This window comes from Coffea arabica, chromosome 1c, assembly GCF_036785885.1.
Source record: "Coffea arabica cultivar ET-39 chromosome 1c, Coffea Arabica ET-39 HiFi, whole genome shotgun sequence".
NCBI lineage: Eukaryota > Viridiplantae > Streptophyta > Magnoliopsida > Gentianales > Rubiaceae > Coffea > Coffea arabica.
Genome location: NC_092310.1, coordinates 9,806,069 through 9,826,986, shown reverse-complemented (window position 1 = coordinate 9,826,986; position 20,918 = coordinate 9,806,069). Strand labels below are relative to the sequence as shown.

At 33.8% G+C, this 20,918-nt stretch overlaps 1 pseudogene; it reads left to right on the top strand.

Annotated features, from left to right (window-relative positions):
• Positions 1-10,883, top strand: part of LOC140038922 (loganic acid O-methyltransferase-like) — a 79,699-nt pseudogene extending 68,816 nt beyond the window's left edge.
• Positions 10,884-20,918: the final 10,035 nt, after the last annotated feature.

Here is a 20,918-nt window from a genome sequence, read left to right as displayed (position 1 = left end):
CTGAGTGTGGGACGACAAGTTGCGTTTTCTTTCGTTTCGCCCTTGCATTATTCCTACATGTTATTTACTTGTGGTATGTTAATACCTACATATATAGTATCTGCTGCACTTGACTTTGTCCAACTTGAAATATCTCTTGGTGTATATGGTGCATCATATTGTGTATATGTCTCCTTGTATATTTGGTGTGTTATATCTTGTTGTTTTAGTCAATTTACTGTGTTACATGCTAAATCACCTTTTAAAAAAAAATGTCGAGGACGACATTCTTTGAAGGAGGGGAGATTGTGATACCCCAACTTTTAGGATCGCCTTTTGTTTAGTCTCAAAAAGGATATTACGGTTTCTTTAGTATATTTTTATTTTAAAACATTATTTTGTTCTAAAGAAGAAACTAAAGTTATTTCTTTGTGTTTGATTTAAAACCTTGTTTTGTTTAAAAGACTAGAAACCCTAAAAGTCTAATCAAAACCCTAGTTTCACTTGCGACTGACGTTTTCTCAAATTTCTCACATTTTAACCAAAACCCTAAATTCGATTTATAGAATTGTAAAAGCCTCACGTTTTTCTTAAAAATCCCCTTTTATTTGGAATTTATGATTTTATTATAGTCCTACTACACAATCATTCCACAATAAGTGCAAATAAACCTAGAAAGTAGGGTTTCACTTTTCGTTTTCAAGTTGGAGCAAGTTAGGGTTTTCACGTGTATCCGTAGTGTAATTATCCGGTACGGAGCGAGAATCAAATTTGGTGGTTAAGAGTGACTTTTAGGTGAAAAATAATATGTGATTAGAAGCAATGATATAAAGTTAGTGAATAGGAAGTAAAAACCTTAATACGTCTGATTTAAGGAAAATCGGCGCGAACCGACGGGTACTGCGCACTACCGATTCAACGCACCACTTGACCACCACTTTCTTACCACATGAGCTCATTAATATTTGAGCAAAATATCTCCTTATTTTGAGCTAGCTTTGACCGAAATTTAGGGCAAAAAATGCAAGGGAGAGAGAGAGAAAATTGTGTGGCTTTGGTGGTGACAAGTGTCACCACCCTATGGCTCTTTGGTTGATTTTTTTTTCTTGCCTTCTTATCACTTGGAGCCATCTTTCTTCTTAATTTTTTTTGCTGCTTGGCTGAGAGAGAGAGAGGAAAAAACACCAAGAGAAAGCTGCTCCATTTCTTCTTGAATCTAGCCACCAAGTGAGAAAGAAAGAAAACTAAACCGATTAAAGCTATCCTTGAGTGTTTATTTAGTGAGGTGTTGGTGAAATTTTGAAGGGGAAGCTAGGGTTGCTCTTGGTAAACAATTAAGCAAGATAAGGATGATGATTTCCCCATTTCTTACTCTTGATCTTGTTTAAATTGGCTTAGCACCTTAAATTTGTGGTGGATGATAGCTATTATCAAGATTTGGGTGGATAGTGTATATATTTTTTTTGATCTATGAGTTAGGGTTTGAAAGTTTGCTGCCTATACTTGTTGTATGGTTAATATATGTTGTATCTGAGATTATATAAGGGGCTTTGGTAGTGATTGAAGCAAGAAATGAAGAAAGTTTCCATTGAACCCAAAAATTCCAGATTTCTGGCAAATATGACTTCAATTCTGTTCGGTTTTAGTGCTCCATGTTAGAGGTTAAATTAGCCTTGGATTAAAACATGAAAGTTGTAGAGAATGATATTTTATAGTAGTCTCCAAAATTTCACCTCAATCAGAGCAACGTAGCCTATGAAAAGACCGAAATACCCCTGCTGCCCTGTTTCTATCCGAACATACTAACCAGCTTCTGTAATTAGTTGTTTTGACCAGGAATACTACTGATTTGGCTGTCAATGTTTTCTTAAGACTTATAGCCTTGTATCTTAGCTTTCAAATGGCTTTAGAATCACTTGAATTGGAGTTGTATATTCTGAGATATGATTGAAGGAGTCAGGACTGCCATAGTAAACTTTGAATTGGAAAATCTGGGGTTGTTTTGGTAAATTTGACCTAGATACATTGCAAACTGGACTGAGTGGCCTTCTTCAACCTTGTAGCCCCCTGTCTTAGCTTCGAAATGGTATAATTTTCACTGCGATTCGATAAGCGTAGCCTCGGATGTACCCATTCCGCAAAAAATCCGTCAAAACTGTCTTTTGTAAACTTCGTTTCCACACTTGTTGTTAGCTTAAATTTTTGTCCTCGTATTGTCTTGAGCATATTGAGTGGTTGTTTATGTTGTGTGTAATGTTGGGATTGATTGAGAAAAATAATGAAGCCATAAATGGTTGAAAAATAGGTAAATACAAAGGGCGTGCTGCCCAAATTTTCGCTCAAGGACTAATTTTTTTATTTCAACTTGTATATTTTCATTTGGCAAATACTATGACTGTTTTTCCATCTTAAAACATGGTCCTTCTTCAATTGGAAACTCCAAATGTTTGCTTACTCTTACCAAATAAAGAGAAGTGGTTTAGGATTTTCTTGGGTACTTTGTTCTCCTTTTTACATGAATTTCATTAAGACCTTTAGTTTATAAAATCTACTTGAATATGAGATGATTTTGAACCATATAAATGATTCCGAAAACAGTATTTCTTAGCCTATCTAGTTGGATTCCGACTTGTCTTTGGTTCAAGTGTTTTCATTGAAAAATTTTATAATCTTTTTGATTTTGGTTTTACATTTGGTCTACGAAACCCTAATTATTTTTTCTACGGGTCTAAATGTCCTCGTTTCACTTTAAATACCTAATTGTTTATGCTAGATGAGCTGTAATATTCTGTCTCGTTAACTTTAGGTTTTCTCGGTGACTAAGGATAATATCCGGAAGGATATTTTGCAAGTTGTTTTGCGTACATAGGTGAGTGTTCCTTGTTTGTTATATCTCTCTTGACTTCATGACTTGTTGTTATTGTTTGATCATGTGTTAAATGTTTCCAATGATTTCCAAACGAATTTTCCAGACGAGCGTGTACATTATCGCACTCGACCTAAATGAAACGTGAAATTTTCAATATTTTATTGATTAATACATTAGTTGCGCATGATGTACGCCTTTTGGCTGAATTGGACCCTGCCCTTCGTTACCAATCGACTCGAGCCAGAAGCGGACTCGGTCGGGCGATATGGTGACCCTGGGTGAACGTTTGGTATACTCGAATATTACCTTGTAGTCCGGACAACGTCCGGATGGGTGGACATTGGCCAACGGCCGGGAAGGGGGTGAATGAACGAACGAAAGAACGAACGAGGGTTTTAATTACAAAATACATTCTTCAAAAGAATGGCGGAATAAGGGGAAATGTCAGGAGAACGAACGAATGAACGAATTTATGGCTCCTTGTGAGCCCGTATCCTTTTAATGAATGTATTACTATCGCTTTCCATTGTAAATGTTTCTTGAATTATTGATATTCCATGTTTCATGTGTTGAAATGATTATTTGATTATGTGTTCGGAAACTCACTGAGCTTTTAGCTCACCCCTTTAGTTTTGTTTTCCTTAACAGGGGACGGCGAACAGGATGAGAGCATAGACTAGCCTAGTCTAGTTCTTTTGTTTTTTTTTTTAATGGTTCTCGCCCCAGTGCTTGGCACGGGCTAGACCTATGAAGGATTGAGAACCTTTGTATATTCGATGTTTATACTCTCTTTTGGGTTGGAAATGTATATAAGTTCCGCTTTAAGTTTTGGATCGTTGCCCTATTTATTCTTGTGATTTTATTCCGATTTCATTTAAGAGCTGTTGTAAGTGAGTGAGTCCCGGCGAGAGTTGGGCAGGCGACCCGCCAAACCCTTTTCGTTCGCCTTAGGGGAAGGTGGGGCCGTCACAGATGGTATCAGAGCTTAGGTTTCAGATCTCTATAGTGTATCCTAGGCTTAAAGTTTAGGATACCGGACTGTGGGATTCGATTTGATTTGAAAGTGAAGCGATTGAGGTATAAAACCTATAGCTGCTTCGCGTGGTCTCTACGCGGAGTGAGCATGGGCTAAGTGGTGAATCAGTATGAAGGGCTAAGTGCTCGTTCGAACATAAGATATGAACCCTGAAGTGTTATAGGTCCTAAATCTTTCTCTTGGTATCTAAGGACCATAGATAGGTATGTCGGGTAGGAATTTCGATTGCAGATAGTTTACTCTTGAGACTGGCCAGCTCGAGATGTGAATTGTCTTATTTCGGATTCTCGTGTCCGAGTACTCCAAAGTTGAAACGGTATTAAGTACTTGAGACTTGCTTTTCGGGAACATGAACAGGTTTTGTCTGGCTAGAATGAGTTCTAGAGGTCAACAGATGTATAGTTGGGATAGAAAGTGACGTGAGAGACCGGACGGGGTCATCTTAGCTGAGTGTGGGACGACAAGTTACGTTTTCTTTCGTTTCGCCCTTGCATTATTCCTACATGTTATTTACTTGTGGTATGTTAATACCTACATATATAGTATCTGCTGCACTTGACTTTGTCCAACTTGAAATATCTCTTGGTGTATATGGTGCATCATATTGTGTATATGTCTCCTTGTATATTTGGTGTGTTATATCTTGTTATTTTAGTCAATTTACTGTGTTACATGCTAAATCACCTTTTAAAAAAAAATGTCGAGGACGACATTCTTTGAAGGAGGGGAGATTGTGATACCCCAACTTTTAGGATCGCCTTTTGTTTAGTCTCAAAAAGGATATTACGGTTTCTTTAGTATATTTTTATTTTAAAACATTATTTTGTTCTAAAGAAGAAACTAAAGTTATTTCTTTGTATTTGATTTAAAACCTTGTTTTGTTTAAAAGACTAGAAACCGTAAAAGTCTAATCAAAACCCTAGTTTCACTTGCGACTGACGTTTTCTCAAATTTCTCACATTTTAACCAAAACCCTAAATTCGATTTATAGAATTGTAAAAGCCTCACATTTTTCTTAAAAATTCCCTTTTATTTGAAATTTATGATTTTATTATAGTCCTACTACACAATCATTCCACAATAAGTGCAAATAAACCTAGAAAGTAGGGTTTCACTTTTCGTTTTCAAGTTAGAGCAAGTTAGGGATTTCACGTGTATCCGTAGTGTAATTATCCGGTACGGAGCGAGAATCAAATTTGGTGATTAAGAGTGACTTTTAGGTTAAAAATAATATGTGACTAGAAGCAATGATATAAAGTTAGTGAATAGGAAGTAAAAACCCTAATACGTCTGATTTAAGGAAAAACGGCGCGAACCGACGGGTACTGCGCACTACCGATTGAACGCACCACTTGACCACCACTTTCTTACCACATGAGCTCATTAATATTTGAGCAAAATATCTCCTTATTTCGAGCCAGCTTTGACCGAAATTTAGGGCAAAAAATGCAAGGGAGAGAGAGAGAAAATTGTGTGGCTTTGTGTCACCACCCTATGGCTCTTTTGTTAATTTTTTTTTCTTGCCTTCTTATCACTTGGAGCCATCTTTCTTCTTAATTTTTTTTGCTGCTTGGCTGAGAGAGAGAGAGGAAAAAACACCAAGAGAAAGCTGCTCCATTTCTTCTTGAATCTAGCCACCAAGTGAGAAAGAAAGAAAACTAAACCGATTAAAGCTATCCTTGAGTGTTTATTTAGTGAGGTGTTGGTGAAATTTTGAAGGGGAAGCTAGGGTTGCTCTTGGTAAACAATTAAGCAAGATAAGGATGATGATTTCCCCATTTCTTACTCTTGATCTTGTTTAAATTGGCTTAGCACCTTAAATTTGTGGTGGATGATAGCTATTATCAAGATTTGGGTGGATAGTGTATATATTTTTTTTGATCTATGAGTTAGGGTTTGAAAGTTTGCTGCCTATACTTGTTGTATGGTTAATATATGTTGTATCTGAGATTCTATAAGGGGCTTTGGTAGTGATTGAAGCAAGAAATGAAGAAAGTTTCCATTGAACCCAAAAATTCCAGATTTCTGGCAAATATGACTTCAATTCTGTTCGGTTTTAGTGCTCCATGTTAGAGGTTAAATTAGCCTTGGATTAAAACATGAAAGTTGTAGAGAATGATATTTTATAGTAGTCTCCAAAATTTCACCTCAATCAGAGCAACGTAGCCTATGAAAAGACCGAAATACCCTTGCTGCCCTGTTTCTATCCGAACATACTAATCAGCTTCTGTAATTAGTTGTTTTGACCAGGAATACTACTGATTTGGCTGTCAATGTTTTCTTAAGACTTATAGCCTTGTATCTTAGCTTTCAAATGGCTTTAGAATCACTTGAATTGGAGTTGTATATTCTGAGATATGATTGAAGGAGTCAGGACTGCCATAGTAAACTTTGAATTGGAAAATCTGGGGTTGTTTTGGTAAATTTGACCTAGATACATTACAAACTGGACTGAGTGGCCTTCTTCAACCTTGTAGCCCCCTGTCTTAGCTTCGAAATGGTATAATTTTCACTGCGATTCGATAAGCGTAGCGTCGGATGTACCCATTCCGCAAAAAATCCGTCAAAACTGTCTTTTGTAAACTTCGTTTCCACACTTGTTGTTAGCTTAAATTTTTGTCCTCGTATTGTCTTGAGCATATTGAGTGGTTGTTTATGTTGTGTGTAATGTTGGGATTGATTGAGAAAAATAATGAAGCCATAAATGGTTGAAAAATAGGTAAATACAAAGGGCGTGCTGCCCAAATTTTCGCTCAAGGACTAATTTTTTTATTTCAACTTGTATATTTTCATTTGGCAAATACTATGACTGTTTTTCCATCTTAAAACATGGTCCTTCTTCAATTGGAAACTCCAAATGTTTGCTTACTCTTACCAAATAAAGAGAAGTGGTTTAGGATTTTCTTGGGTACTTTGTTCTCCTTTTTACATGAATTTCATTAAGACCTTTAGTTTATAAAATCTACTTGAATATGAGATGATTTTGAACCATATAAATGATTCCGAAAACAGTATTTCTTAGCCTATCTAGTTGGATTCCGACTTGTCTTTGGTTCAAGTGTTTTCATTGAAAAATTTTATAATCTTTTTGATTTTGGTTTTACATTTGGTCTACGAAACCCTAATTATTTTTTCTACGGGTCTAAATGTCCTCGTTTCACTTTAAATACCAAATTGTTTATGCTAGATGAGCTGTAATATTCTGTCTCATTAACTTTAGATTTTTTCGGTGACTAAGGATAATATCCGGAAGGATATTTTGCAAGTTGTTTTGCGTACATAGGTGAGTGTTCCTTGTTTGTTATATCTCTCTTGACTTCATGACTTGTTGTTATTGTTTGATCATGTGTTAAATGTTTCCAATGATTTCCAAACGAATTTTCCAGACGAGCGTGTACATTATCGCACTCGACCTAAATGAAACGTTAAATTTTCAATATTTTATTGATTAATACATTAGTTGCGCATGATGTACGCCTTTTGGCTGAATTGGACCCTACCCTTCGTTACCAATCGACTCGAACCAGAAGCGGACTCGGTCGGGCGATATGGTGACCCTGGGTGAACGTTTGGTATACTCGAGTATTACCTTGTAGTCCGGACAACGTCCGGATGGGTGGACATTGGCCAACGGCCGGGAAGGGGGTGAATGAACGAACGAAAGAACGAACGAGGGTTTTAATTACAAAATACATTCTTCAAAAGAATGGCGGAATAAGGGGAAATGTCAGGAGAACGAACGAATGAACGAATTTATGGCTCCTTGTGAGCTCGTATCCTTTTAATGAATGTATTACTATCGCTTTCCATTGTAAATGTTTCTTGAATTATTGATATTCCATGTTTCATGTGTTGAAATGATTATTTGATTATGTGTTCGGAACCTCACTGAGCTTTTAGCTCACCCCTTTAGTTTTGTTTTCCTTAACAGGGGACGGCGAACAGGATGAGAGCATAGACTAGCCTAGTCTAGTTCTTTTGTTTTTTTTTTAATGGTTCTCGCCCCAGTGCTTGGCATGGGCTAGACCTATGAAGGATTGAGAACCTTTGTATATTCGATGTTTATACTCTCTTTTGGGTTGGAAATGTATATAAGGTTCGCTTTAAGTTTTGGATCGTTGCCCTATTTATTCTTGTGATTTTATTCCGATTTCATTTAAGAGCTGTAGTAAGTGAGTGAGTTCCGGCGAGAGTTGGGCAGGCGACCCGCCAAACCCTTTTGGTTCGCCTTAGGGGAAGGTGGGGCCGTCACAGACAGCGTAGGGTTGGCGAGAGTTCTTGGAGATGTCACGATGAACGTCTTGGAGGATGTCGGGCCGGATTGGGGCTTTCATGACGTCAGGCAGAGGGAGGGAGTTGGCGTCGGCCTCCATTTCATTCTCAAGAGGGATAACGGTAACTACAGGAAGAGCGGCGGTGAAGCCATTTTTGATGGGGGTGAGAGGTTTGTGAATTGGTATGTTGTGTTTTAGATGTCTTAAATTTTGGCTAAGTCATTAGGACATAGAATCAAACGGTGTCGTTTCCCTAAAGTCCCTTCAGCCCGCCACGCCACTTGAATTTTTTAGTTTGCCGCTCTTAGTTCCGTACATATAAAAAGCACGTCTTTTCCTTATTTAGATACAAGAAGTGCATGCTTTCTTTGTCCTTTCACCTATCTCTCTCTTTTTTCTTTTTCTCATCATTATGTAATTAAGTTTTTCTATTGTTTTAAATTTTATTTTTTTACTCTCAGATTGTGTTAAAATAATAGAATATGACAATTTAGTGTGTTTGGGCAGATTTTGTTTTTACCAATTTTAACTAATATAGGACTTTTTCTAATTTATTATACAATAAAATAGTTCAAAAAATAAAAATGTTGTTAGAAATATGTTTACGATTAAAAAAAAGCACTTTTTTAATTAAAATCTTTTTGGTACTCATTTTGTGGTATTATCAATTATGTATGACTTGCAGTCTCACAAGACCTGACAATTGAATTAGTTGATTGAACAATCAAAATAGTTTGCAAATACATGTACAAAATGCTAAATCTATTTATTTGGTATATGTACCAATTCATAAATGATAAATATGGCTTCTATAATTAATAACAACCTTTTGATCATCCAAATGCTAGGATTAGACTTAATTTCGTGTTAAGTTTTATTGTTAAATTCTACTATTGACTACCTCTATTTTTAGATTATCTAAATTATTAATTTTTCACCATGTTGTCATTTGGATAAATGGGGAATGTATGAATTTTTTTACATTTATAACAAATTATTACCTAAGTTTGGGAAAATTATAAAATATGTATACATATATAGTTTATTAAGATACCTTATATAGTTTGCTAATAAAAATAGCGCTAAATTGCAACACCATAGGGTGCAATAGTACAAATAATGAAATTTGTATATTACATATAGGGCAAAAGTTAGAGTGCCATAGTTGATTTAATGAAATTGGCGAATTAGATATAGGGCTTAATTGCAAAAGTTATGGTGCAATGGTAGAGTTAAAGAAATTGGTATACTACATATGGGGCAAAATTACAAAAGCTAGGGTGTAATAGTAGAATTAAAAAAATTAGTGCACTGCATATGGGGCTAAATTACCAAAGTTATGGCGTTATAGTAGAATTAATGAAATTTTTTTATTACATTTGGGGCTAAATTGCAAAAGTTAGAGTGCCATAATAGAATTAATGAAAATGATCAAGGAACAAGTACTTTAGACAGTGACAACTAATTGTTGTCACTACCTCTGAACCGGTTGAGCGACAGTGACGATGTTGGAACAATTATAAAATATGTATACATTTTTTTTACAATACCTTCCCCATTTTACTAATGAAAAACATAGGCTAAATTGTAAATGATAGGGTGTCATAATAGAATTAATGAAATTGGTTTATTACACATGAGGCTAAATTGCAAAAGATAAGGTGTCATGGTAGAGTTAATGAAATTAGTTTACCATATACGGGGTTAAAATGTAAAAGATAGGGTGCCATAATAGAATTAATAAAATTTATGGGGCAATATTGAAAAATTTTGGGTGGCATAGTAGAATATTAATGAAAGTGAGTTAGGAACAATTACTTTAGACAGTAACGACTAATTGTTGTCACTAACTTTGAATGGGTAACCACATTGTGATAATATTGTAAGTAGTCACTATAGGGCCTATTTCAGTGACAATATTTTTTCAAGTCGTCATGATGCTAATTTCCCACCACACAGGCCAGTTGCGCACCACCTATATTGTGACGATTAATCCCGTGTTGTTACTAATGATGAGTCTACCCTCGGTCATTTATGATAACATCAAAAGTCGTCAATAAATTTGCTCAACTGTGACTACTTTTTCTGATGTCACTGAGAATGTTGTCACGAAAGGCCAAATTTCTTGTAGTGTATTCGAGTGGCGCCCTTCCCTTTAATACTGGTGCAGGGTTCCTCCAAGAGCTGTTAGGATTATGTCTTTTTGAGATGGCCTACTTGGTAGGATCTGAAAATTTTCATATTCTTTTTCTTCATTTTAGATATTTTAATTAATAATCTAGTTTACTAATTTGATCTGCAATGCAAACATTGGGGTCACTGTCATCAGTTCAAATGATTTCTTCTGACTTTGTGGCTGCTCGTTTGTGTATGCTGCAGGGATTTATCAGTCAAGAAAAAAGTGCATTCATTCAACTTGCCAATGCACTTTCCATCAATTGAAGAATTGGACCAGGCTATAAAAGCGAATGGCCATTTTAGAGATGAAAGAATAAAGATATTGGATCACCCAATGCAGCACTTGCCTTTTGATGCAAAAATGACTTGCTTGCAGACCAGATCTATCTGTGAAGGCTTCATCAAAGATCATTTCGAAACAGACATTGTGGATCAGGTGTTCGATCTATTTACTAAGAAACTTGAAGAGAATTGCTCAATCTTTGATCAAGAAATTCGCAAAGATGCTGACCTATTTGTTCTGCTAAAACGCGTCTGCAAAAACTGATACGCACTCTTTTATTGGTCATAATGCAGCACCGAAATTATTGTGACATTTCCTTTATCTCAACGGTTGATTGTAGCACCACAATTTGATCATGTTCCTGAGATTCAACTCTCCCCTCCAGTTGAGATTTTCTCGAGCCTTACTTTCTTTGCTGAATTCGGGTTCTCATTCAGTCATTCTTCTTGGCCATTATACTTTGATCTGAAAAGGATTAGATTACTGTTGTCCCAAATAATTGGTTCCTCGAGTCAAGTTTTCGGGGATACCTACTCGTCAGGTAATGCTTTGGCATGTTTACAATCTCATCCTCAACAACAGCTATCCTTATCCGTGAGGGAATGACATTCGAGCCAAAATTGCTTCAGATTGTGCAGATTTAATTATCGTATAATTGTACTACAGTAGTACTTCGTTTTTTATTATTGTATTTTCCCATTCCAAGTATTGTATCGGAGGTCAGGTTTTTGTCCTCCTCCATGTATTTTTTATTTTCATCATAATAAAATTTAGACTAAGTATCCCTTCTCCGTCTTTGAAGTAACCCCCCCCACCAAAAAAAAAAAAAAAAAAACTCTAGCCTAGAAGCGTTAATCGTTGTATCTCTATAAGTAAGTTTTAGATAATCATGCTAGCTACCTTTAAATTTTCAGGCAACAACTAATTATAATATTATTCCAAATTGCATCACAATACATGGATTTTATATTTCAAGTAGGATCATTCAACTCTTGTATGAAATTCTACTCTTTGAACTTGGAAATCTTGTTAATGAAGAAAGAACGAGACAAGTATTTGTATCATTTTTATTTTGTAAAAATTTCCACTATCTTCTAATTGGGCACCGAACAAAAGATAGTGGTACCCCGTCTTTGTTTACCAAATATGGATTTTGTATTTCAAGTAGAATCACATAACTCTACTGCAAAACGTTACAGTTTGACTTTGAAATCTAGTTCTGGAGGAAAGCACAGGACAAGGATTTGTACCATCTTTTGTTCATAGATAGTTGCACTATCTTGTGGTTGAGCATCGAACAAATATTGGGTAGGAGATACCTAATATAACTTGTGTATGGGAGCAACGGGAAACGCAATGGAAGTTATATTTTTAAGTGTGCTACATACTACTATTTCCGGAAAGGATGCCACAACAGTGCAAGATTTCTGATTGAGACTTTTTTTTTTTTGGATAGGAATAAAAGTTTTGGTGAGTTCGATTTCGATCACCACCACGAGACAAAACATGTTTTCGAAACTATAAGTCAATTGTAAGAATTCTTACAGATTGTCGTGGGATTCAAACAAGTGATTTTTTGTGAAAAAATAGTTCTTTTTTATCAATTAAGTTAGTTTGAAATTCTAGTCATCCATTGGTTGTAAAAAAACACAATATGTTAAAAATTTTAAAATATTGATCCAAAAATCTACTTCAAGATATACTACTAATCACGATAAGCGCACATTGATATCAGCAATCTGAATTTAGAACAAGAAAATGTCAAATGTGAATTATTTTATATTGGTTATTTAAGAATAATTGACGCTCTTTCTCCACAACTGATTGATTTCAATATCATTGAACAGTTAGCAACCATACACTTTGCTTGTTCTTCTTCACCTTTAGCTGTACTATAATCGACGACCTGTTGAACCCAAAAATGTCAAATGTGAACATGTTAATTTTCTCACTTCCACTTCATGCACTTTTTAATGATACACGACTAAATAATGCCACTAATGGTACTTTAAAATTTGTTCGAAGTCATAAAACCTGATCAGCGTAATTTTTTTTAAAGAATTTAAAGCAATAGCTTACAAAGGTGTATGATGTTTTTGCATGATGAACAACGTCACAATTGTTTTGTCATGGTGGTTGCTTGCTTCCACAATTTGTGCAAACACATCGATCCCTTTCGCGTAGTAGCTGGTTGTGTGTTTCTGTCGGTATATATCTATTGGTCAATGTTATAAATTCACCCCTCTTGGCTTTCACTGGCTAGATATTGCAAGTCCAATCATTAGGACAAGCAGCTTTGAACTAATCCCATATTCAAAGAATTAAAAATAAAACTTTGAACAAGAAGTATCCAATCGCTCAAGTTTTGGGACTAAAATAACCAATAAAACCTAGATAGGTCAAACTATGTTTTCTATTCCATAAAGTTTTCTAGCTGTTTAAGGTTCATAGAATGAAACATGTAATATATGTATGTATGTATATTCTAAAAGGTATATGTAGTAAATTAACGTGGTTCAAAAAAGATTACCAAAAGTAGTTGTTTGGCGATTTATCGCTTGCTCGATGATTGATCACGTATTTTGTCGACAACGTAATAATAGGAATGGATATGATAGTCCAGATGAGAAGCAAAAAGTTGAAATCAGGAATGGATATTTTGATTGAGACTTTTTTTTTGGATAAAAATAAAAATTTGGACATATTTGATTTCGATTACAGTTACGAGTCAAGGCATATTTTCGGCACAATAAGTAACTTGCAAGAATTTTTGCAAATTGTCCACTAATACAATCTTGACATTGATAGTGAAATTCAAAAGCATTTTTTTTTTTTTTGTGAAGAAGTAACCAAATGTGAGCTTGCTAATTTTCTTATTTCCATTTCACACACTTTTTAATGATATACGACTAAATAATGCTAACTAATGGTACTTTGAGAATTGTTCCAAGTCATAAACCAGATTCAGCGTTATTCTGTTAAGAATTTAAAGCAATAGCTTTCAATGGTGTATAATATTTTAGCACGATGAACAACCTATGTTTTCAGACTCGGATTGGATATTGATCCGGCTGAACTCAGGGGTCAGGGGTCAATGGGTTCGACCAGGTTCAACCGGGGTCAAATTAAATGACATCATAAATATGTCATAAATATTTGTTAATAATATTTAATCAAAATAAGATATAAAATATATCTTTAAATAGGTGGTTTACAACTTCATAAGTTTAGATTTGTCATAACTTCAATGTTTAATAAAAATTATTTAGAAATTAAAATATTATGTAAAATATCTAAAAGCATGCTAATATCAATAAAGGTGTATACATATGTGTTTGATGTTTCAAAGCTGTTTAACAAGAAAGTGCAAAGAAATTAGAACAATCAAATAGTAATTCATATAATTTAATGCATATTTACAAGTTCAAAGTTAAATTTGTGGAGAATATTTATAGACTATGAAACATTTCTAGGTATGTTAATAGTTTTTCAATATCCAAGGGGTTAGAATACAATATTGAAAAAGCTTTTTGAACTCTGCATTAATATTCCCCCAATTCCTTCCTGCTTTACCTCTTACCGCCGACAAAGGCTTTTCTAAACTAATGCTATCTTTTCTTGTTCCTGTTCTCCGTTCATTCCACTCTTCCTTTTTCTTTTTCTTTTTTTTAAAAAAAAAAAATCCATAGAAGGCCGCATAAACTCTCAAGTCTCAAGCCCATCGGTGGCAAAAGCTCTTAGGCAACCACTCCGAATGTTTTGAGAAACATTTCCTGTGTTTTGAGATGGACGAATTCGAAGAGGTTGAGCAATCTTTAAGTTTTCCAGCGAATTTTTGACGATGCTCTTGATTTTTTAGTTCTCTTGACATGGATTCATTGCAAGAGTAAGCTTTACAATAGACATTGAAGTCTTGTCTGTTCTGGGTTCTAACTGCAACTTCAAGAACAAAGTGGACAAGCTAGTCATGTCCATTCAATCTGCTCTTTTCTTCATCTCTCTTTTTTTTTTGGTCTTTTCCCCATGTCTAAGATTAAATCTTATTTAGAAAAAGATATCAAGCACTGATTATGGTGGCTAAATTGAAGGAGCTGAGGAGGTGAAAATGGGTTTTAGAGAGGTGAGAGATCAGGAGGAATTTAGATAGGCAAAGAAAAAAAAAAAAGGCAACAGAAATGGCAAATAAAAAAACCGGGTTCTCATCGATTTTATCGGTTTCCGGTCAAACCCGATTTTGACCCGGGCTTGACCGAGTTTCTATCATCCGAGTTTTTAGAGCAATTCGGACTGGACACTTGACCGGTTTCCAATTGAACCGGTCGGACCAATCGATCCGGTCCGAATTCAAAAACATTGTGAACAACGCCACAATTTTTTAGTCATGGTGGTTGCTTGCTTCAAAAGTAGTTGCTGAGTGATATTTTTGGCTATGTTTTGAAACTTAGACCCGATAGTGATTCGGCAGAGCCCAAGGGCCAGGTTCAATGGATTCGACTAGAGTTAGACTTATCTCAGAATTGGACAATATCATCATGATGTCATTAATATATATTAATTTTAGATAATATATATTAACCTTTATTTCCAAACATTCTACTATACAATACCCTTCGAACCTAACTCAAATTTAATGTCTAGAAGCTGTAAATATAAATTGATAAGGTTAGAACAAAATTTGTAAGATCTATTTGAAGAAGTAAAGAAATTGAACCTACAATTGAAAATCTAGAAAAACTTATAGGAGTAATTATATGCTGTTTAAAATATTTAGGAGTCAAAACAAAATAATAGAAAAGTTTATTAAACATTCACTTCATTAACCCTAGTACTGTTTTCCACAAAAGAAAGAAACAGAGCCCCAGGTCGCTGCAATACCATCTTGCGGCCTACTCATCCTTGGGTAAGCAGCAGCAAAAGGATCATTGAGAAGATGGCATACCAAGTAGTGAAGCCAGCAAAGGCTGGTTTGGATGAGCCTTAGGAGTAGGTTTTCTCCAAAAACATTGAAGAGTTGCTGTCTTTTCGATGACTATCCATCTTTCTCCATCTTTTCATTCCTCTTCTGGGTCTCTTTTTTTTTTTTATCAATCTCTTTTTTGCTTTTAATTTTTGTCTTTTTTTCTTCTATTACTAGAAGAAAATATCATATCATCTTACTGTTTACATTCTTTCCTCTCATGTTTTTAAAGTTTTTGATTCAAAACGTAAATCAACATTTTTTTTCGTTTCTATTCTCCATCTCTCTTACTAACTTTTTTCTTTTGGTTTTTGAATTTTGATATTAGATCTATAGTAGATCTTGCTTGATAGATCAATTAAGCTTGATTTATATTTTTTTTTCTTCAATATAATTCATGAAAATAAAAAAGTAAACCAAAAGTCAGCGCAAAAAAAAAAGTTCAACTAAAACAAGAAAAAAAAATGAAAACCCCAGTTCTCACCGGTTTAGTGGATTTCCGGCTAAACCCGGGCTTTAATCAAGTTTGACTGAGTTTTTGTTAGGCAGGCTTTTGGAGAGGCTCAAACCCAATGCCTAGCTATTCCCGATTCAATCAGTTGGACCAACTGGCCCGGTCCGAATTTAAAATCATAGTTTATCGCTTGCTCAATGATTGATCACATATCTCGCAGACAACACAAGAATAGGAATGAATATGATAGTTCAGATGAGAAGCAAAGAGTTGATATCAATTGTAGAATTATCATTTTATACAATAACATTTTTTATTGAGATATCTTTTGATAAAAATAAAAGTTTGGGTGGATTTGATTTCGATCACTATTACGGGTCAAGATATATTTTTGTGATCATAAATCACTTACAGGAATTTTTATAAATCATTTATCAATACAGCATTCACATCGATATTGAAATTTAAAAGTACAATTTTTTGTGGAAAACTAGTCCGTTCAATTAAATCAACTTAAGACAATGGTCATTCACTGGTTTTAAAAAACACAATAAGGTGAAGATATTAAAGCATTAATCTGAAATTTACATTTGAATATATACTACTAACCACCACGTACGCACATTGATATCAGCAATCTGAATTTAGAACAAAAAAAATTCAAATGTCAATTATTTTATATTGGTTATTTAACAATTATTGACTCCCTTTTTCCACAACTGATTCATTTCAATTCCAATGAAAAATTCGCCACTATATGCTTTGCTTGTTCTCCTTCACCTTTAGTCGTATTATAATCGACGACCTGTTCAACCCGAAAATAGTGTCACACTTGGCCTAGCAAATGTAAAACCAAAAAATGAACATATTTGTTTTCTTCGACTTCATGCACTTTTTAATAATATACGACTAAATAATACTACCAATTGTAATTTTAAAATTGTTCCAAGTTATAAAACCGGATTCAGCGTAATTCTGTTAAGAATGTAAAGCAATTGCTATCAAAGGTGTATAATATTTTAGCATGATCAACAACGCCGCATTTGTTTAGTCATGGCGGTTGCTTGTTCCACAGCCTGCCCAAACACATCCCATTCAAGTGGTTGCCCGTATGTCGCTCCACTATAGATATCTCTATCTGATTGTGTGTTTCTGTCGGTATATCTGTATTGATCAATGTATTAAATCACCCGACTTGGTTTTCAATTGCTAAATATGGCAAATTTAATCACTAGGACAAGCAGCTTTGAAAAATCCCATATAAAAAAAAAAAAAAAAACTTTGAACAAGTCCATTGTCTAAGTAACCAATTGCTGGAGCTTTGGGCCAATAATAACTAAAAAGACCAAGACAGGTCAAACTATTACATTTCGGATTCCATAAAGTTTTCTAGTTGTTTGAGGTTTATACGATGAAATTCATATATGTGTGTGTATATATACATATGAAAGAGTTGAAACCAAGGACAAGAAGAGGCACTACCAAGAAATTCCTAACTAGTAGTTGGTTTATAAGTTAATCTTATATCTATATCTATATTATATTAAAAGCACAAATATGATTTAGTGCAGTGATTTAGCTTTTACTTTTCAATAATACCTAGGATTTGGTATGTATTTAAGTTTGACACACTTTCTAACATCACTATGGGTATTTGAGTAGATGGTGACATTTTGTATTAGGAAAAGAATTTTATGGAACTAAAGTTGTTTATAAGTTATTCGAAATACAATACAATAATGTTAGATATAGGATAGAGTGACTTAATTTCAGAAACCTCCCCTAAGGTTTCTAACAATTTCACCAGTCTCCCCTAAAGTTTGTAAACTTACACAAACCTCCCCTAAGGTTAAGGTTTTGATAACAACGTTAGTCCAATTAGAAAAAGTAACATTAAAAAAGTACTTTAAAGAGAGAGAGACTTTTATTCCATAAATACCTCTTATGCATGTACATAAGTCGTATTGGTAAAAGAATAAAAATAATTAAAAGTTAAAAACAATTAATACTCAAATTTAACCACTCAAAAAGTTCACATTTAATAAATTAGATAGATAAGTAACAAAACTACACTAATGATTACAAGATTCAACAAAATAAATTAGTCATCTCTTTTAACATAATATTTGCTATGATTCTTGTAGTTTTAAACAAAAAATAATTTCGAATTTTGCCTTTCTTTTCCCTTTTTTCAATTTTCTTTGAAACTCTTAAGGTTGTGATAATTGCAAAGTAATTCTATGGAAATAAAGGAGACAATTGTAAAGTAATTTCATGAAAATAAGGAGAAAGGAGGAAAAAAAATAGACAAAATTTGAAAGTTTTTCTATTCAAAATTACAAGAATCATAGCAAACATTAAGTTAAAAGAAATGACTAGTCTGTTTTACTGAATTTTGTAATCATTAGTGTAGTTTTGTTGCTTATTTGTATTGTTTAATTTATTAAATGTGAACTTTTTGAGTGGTTAAATGTGTCTATTAATTGTTTCTAATTTTTAATTTTTTTTATTCATTTACTAATACGACTTATATACATGCATAAGGGGTATCTATGGAATAAAAATTTTATCTCTTTCCTTAAAGTACTTTTTTAATATTACTTTTTCTAATTAGACTAACTTTGTTATCAAAACCTTAACCTCAGTGGAGGTTTGTGTAATTTTACAAACTTTAGGAGATGCTGGTGAAATTGTCAGAAATCTCAAGGGAGGTTTATGAAATTATCCCATTTACAAATGAAAGCAATAATACATAATTTTACAAATCAAAGTGACAAGATATGCCAAAAATCTAACATCTAAATTACACTTAATTTACCATGCTGATAGCATGGTCACAATTAATACACCCCCTGCATTTAGGTACTTCCTAAATTAACTACACTTTTTGAGGAAAAAAAAGGCTAAAACCTGAATTCCCTCTTAGTGGGTGCTCATTGGATCCTTGTTTGCCAAACCATTTCATTATTAAAGTAAAAGGGAAACAAACTATTTACACGATAAATAAAAAGAATGATAAGAAAAACTCACTAAAAAAATAAAGTAAAGAGGGAAGCAAAATATTTACATGATAAATAAAAGGGGTAATTTCATAAATCTCCCATAAACTTTGTGAAATATCACTGAGCCTCCCTAATAATCTTGCTTAGCATCCTTGAAATTGATAGTTGGTTAACAATGTTAGCCCCTTTGATCAAAAGTAATATTATAAAATGCATGTTGGAGGAAAGAGAGTATTTTGGTGCCCTTAATTCCCTTATGCTGTCCAAAAAAAATAAACATTCCAGAAACCAAAGGGGAAAAAAGTATACAATTGAAAACATTTTGGAAGTGAGGAACTAATAGACCATTGAAAAGCAACGGCCACTTCGGGATGTTGTAGCAACAATAAAAGGCAGAAATAACTTCAAAATATGGGTAAAATGGGAGAAAATTGGAAGAAGAAAATGGCTAGTTCATCGTTTGAGAAAGCTATACAAATCACCATTATCATTGAGCATCTGTCGCGCCCCATTTTTTAAATAAAAGAGAAAAGGGTGTTTTAAAAACGAGTTTTTAATTTTAAGAAAATAAAGAAAAAGGAGGCTAAAATGGGACTTTAAATAATGTGACAGCTTGGGCCCAAAATATTAGTTTAAAAAGGGTTTTTAGAAAAAGAGTCGCCACTTGGTATCAAGTTTAAGTATATCAAGTCATCCAAAATATATTTTAAATGAAAAAATAAATAAAACCCTTTTAGACGACTTCAGATCTTCAAAAACAAGAGAAAAGAGTTCGGAAGTCATGATTGAAAGAAGGGCAAGCAAAGATTAAATCTAAGGCATTTTTTCAACCTAATTAAGGTTAGTTGCTAGATTTAGTCAAAAAAATTTTTAATCTAACTTACAAATCTTATCACATTTGAATGCTTCTATATGAATGCAAACTTAGACCTAGAGGGGTATTGAGAGGGATAAAATATTGCTTCAAAATTTAATTGGTGCAAATTACATTAATTGTGAAGCCCAAAAATAATTCCTTAAAGAGGTCACGAATATGCAAAAGATGAGACTCGAAGAAAAAAAATTATGCTATATAGATAACTATACATGAACTAAAAGAGAGGAAATGTAACATAATGGATACGGAAAACTAAAATTCGTAACATAATTTTTCTTCTTATAAAGGGGGTAAAAGCGTGTTAAAGTTAAGAAACCATACTCATTCATTTCCCATTTTTGAAGGGTTACTCTTCTAACCTAATCAAACAAATGAACTAACTTACTTCTAATATCCTAAAATGAGATGCAATTTAAAATGATATGGTCCAAACATATAGAGGATAAGGGAATAATAGTGAGGAGAATATCATACAAATGAAAATAACCTAAAAATAAGAAAAAAAATGCATGAGATGCCATAAATGTCACACCAAAACATGAATCTATTGCGAAAATAACCTAATGGATCTAGTATTGGACTAACTCATTTTTATAAGTTCTCACTAGCGTTGGACTAGTAAGAAATCAGCGAGAAAAGTCACAACTAGTGTTGAATTAGTGTGGTGAAATCATGTACTCATTATAAATAAATAAAAGCATATAGAGTATAATTAAATCAAATAAACACACGAAAGACATAGAGTATGTAGAGAACATAACACATATGCATAATATTTAGATGCAAAAACCCTAGAAAAAGTGAGTAAAACACATAAGCATGCAAGCAAATAAAACCTAACTATTACATTGGGGACCCTAACTACAATCTAAGAGGAAAATTTTTTGAAATAATAAACCTAATTATTACATTTGTTTATCTAAATACATTTTCTTCAGCAAAAAGGGAAGATCTATCTATCACAACTTGGCATTTAAATGCCTCCCAAATAAACATCAAAATTAAATAA